This window comes from Microtus ochrogaster, linkage group LG5, assembly GCF_000317375.1.
Source record: "Microtus ochrogaster isolate Prairie Vole_2 linkage group LG5, MicOch1.0, whole genome shotgun sequence".
In the NCBI taxonomy this organism is placed as follows: Eukaryota; Metazoa; Chordata; class Mammalia; order Rodentia; family Cricetidae; genus Microtus; species Microtus ochrogaster.
Genome location: NC_022031.1, coordinates 18,299,543 through 18,302,838, shown reverse-complemented (window position 1 = coordinate 18,302,838; position 3,296 = coordinate 18,299,543).

Sequence of the window (3,296 nt, the reverse complement as noted above, 5' to 3'; positions counted from 1 at the left end):
AAACAAACAAAAAACCAAAACCAAAAAGTCCATTTTCTTCTAATATTCCCAAATGACTTGTCCTTTAATATTTGACATTTGGTTACCAATTTGTTCCAAATTCTGAACAATCACTTTAGAAGGAGTTTGTACATATGTGTTAGTAGCTCCAAGTTGAAATGTAAAAGTCAATGGTTTTGTGGAAGAGAAGCTATATTCCTTATTTCCTACTTCCCACCAGCTCACTACACACGGCCTCTGCCTAATATAATAGCCATGTATAACTTTCCTGCTCTGTGCACAGGCAGCTGGCTGAACTTAGCTGAGTGTTGCTACCTTGGCCGTTCACAAGGCTACCACGATGTGTTAGCTGGGGCTGCAGTCACTTCAAGGCTTCAGCAAGCTTTTTCTCCCAGCTGATGCCACACAGCTTTTTAGCAGGATTTAGGTTCCCAGAGACCGATGGATGGATCTTCATTGCTGGCTATTGGCCAGACACTCTCATTTTCATGCCGTGTGGGTGGGTACCTCACAGTTCAACACTGGATTATTTTTATTTTATTTTATTTTTTTGGTTTTTCGAGACAGGGTTTCTCTGTGGCTTTGGAGCCTGTCCTGGAACTAGCTCTGTAGACCAGGCTGGCCTAGAACTCACAGAGATCCGCCTGCCTCTGCCTCCCGAGTGCTGGGATTAAAGGCGTGCGCCACCACCGCCCGGCTCAACACTGGATTAATTCAGAATAAGTAAAGGAGAGATCAGGAGTCAGCAAGCCAAGATCAAACCATGGTCTTTTTGCCACCTGATCTTGAAATCATTGTCGTCTGGTACTTGCCATTTTCTGTTCATAAGAACTAAGTCACTAACTCCAGTCCACGTTCCCAGAGAAGGAGTTCTATCAGGAGGTGGAGCTTAGCGTGGGTCACTTCAGAAGGTAGCTATCACAGGGCTGTGAAACAAGAGTTAATAAACATGATAAGGGGTTGGAGAGATGGTTCAGGAGGTAAGAGCACTTGCTGTGCAATCATGAGAAGAGCTCAGACCCCAGCTTTGAGGCAACCTAGCTGAGAAAATGTATGATCCAGATTCAAGGAGAAATTTTGCCTGAAAGGAGTAGGTGAACAGAATCAGAGGACACCTCATGTCCCTTCCTGGCTTCTACACACAGACACACACACAGACCACCTACTCATACAGACATACACAAATACTAATAATTCTCTTTAAATCTTTATGTATTTTATGTATCTATCTGCATATACACCTACATGCCAGAAGAGGGCATCAGATCCCGTTACAGATGGTTGTGAGCCACCATGTGGTCGCAGGGAATTGAACTCAGGACCTTTGGAAGAGCAGTCAGAGCTCTTAATCACTGAACCATATCTCTAGCCCATCAAATAACTAAAAAAAAAAAAAAACCTGGTGAAATTAATCAGGTCATCTAAATTCAAAGATATTCAGCAGTGGCCAGGATTCTTGGTACTTAAGTCTTTAATTTTAAACATCCTAGGGCTCCTTGAAGAAAGGGGCTGATTGTAGTGCTTGGGGCAAGGAATACACAAAATGAGTCTGTAGCATCTTGTAGTTCTAGAAGACAAAAAGCAAAATGGCCACACAAGCCAACCTAAAACAGCTTCATAAGCGCTTGTGCAAAGAAATAAAAATCAGAAGATAAATTTAAGCCAACATACACAAATGTAGGCCTACACTAATGACTGAAAATGAGGAAAGGGGGTTGTGGTGGCACACGCCTTTAGTCCTAGCACTTGGGAGGCAGAGGCAGGTGGATCTCTGTGAGTTCGAGGACAGCCTGGTCTACAGAGCTAGTTCCTAGTTCCAGGACAGGCTCCAAAGCTACAGAGAAACCCTGTCTCAAAAAAAAAAAAAAAGAAAAAAAAAAGGAAGAAAGAAAGAAAAGAAAAGAAAAGAAAATGAGATGAGGAAGGAGGCAAAGTTTTCTTAGATAATGTAGTCATGCACTCAGGTGCCCCTTCAAGACTTGAGGCTTCATGCTATAGTCCTCTTAAATGTGGGCAGTACTTAGGACTAGTCTTACACACACACACACACACACACACACACACACACAAAATGGGGCAAAAAAGTGCAACCATATAGTGGAGAAACTAGCAAACACTATATACCTTTATCAGATGGTCACAGCATCACTAGTAATATGCCATGCTTAGCCGGGCAGTGGTGGTGCACGCCTTTAATCCCAGCACTCAGAAGCCAGAGGCAGGTGGATCTCTGTGAGTTTGAGGACAGCCTGGTCTACAAGAGCTAGTTCTAGGACAGGCTGCAAAGCTACAGAGAACTCCTGTCTCAAAACAACAACAAAAAAAAAGTCATGCTGATAGCATGTTCTCTTTGGTATTATGTGAGTCACGTTATACATATATATGTAGCACTTCTCTCAAATTATGTAATCACATTCTAATTATATAAAAAATACCAAATTCAAATCAAGGAGTATTTTACAATACCTGATCACATGCCTCAAAATTGTAAGTCATGTCAAAGTCATGAAAAGTTAAGACTGGGAAACTACCAGAGGGACAAAGGTTGTTTTATGATTAATCACACAGTCTTTGTATTAATAAAATCTGAATAGGGCTGTACAGATGGCTCAGCAGTTAAGAGCACTGGCTGCTCTTCCAGACGACCTGGGTTCAATTCCCAGCACCTACATGGCAGCTCACAACTGACTATAATTCCAGTTCCAGAGGATCTGGCACCCTTACACAAACATACATGCAGGCAAAACACCAATGCATGCAAAATAAATAAGTCTAAAACAAAAACAAATAAAATAAAAAGGTCTGGAGTTTTTGTCAGTAATTATCATAGTTTCTATTACTTCAATGAAACACCATGACCAAAAAAGCAAGTTGGGGATGCAAGGATTTATTCATCTTACACTTCCACATTGCTGTTTAACACCAAAGGAAGTCAGGACAGGAACTTAAACAAGGCAGGAACCTGGAGGCAGGAGCTGATGCAGAGGCCATGGAGGGGTGCTACTTACTGGCTTGCTTCTCGTGGCTTGCTCAGTCTGTTTTCTTATAGAACCCAGGACCACCAGCCCAGGGATGGTCTCATTCACCATGGCTGGGCCTTTCCCCATCAATCACTAATTGAGAAAATGCCTTACAGTTGGATCCTTTGGAGGCAGTTTCCCAATTGAGGCTCCTTCCTTTCTCATAACTCAGCTGTGACAACCAGCCAGGTCAGTAACAATGTGTGAGTGTTGGGTTTCTAACTCTGAAAATGTGTCACAGAATGTAAGATTAGAGGACACCAGATTTTTTTTTTT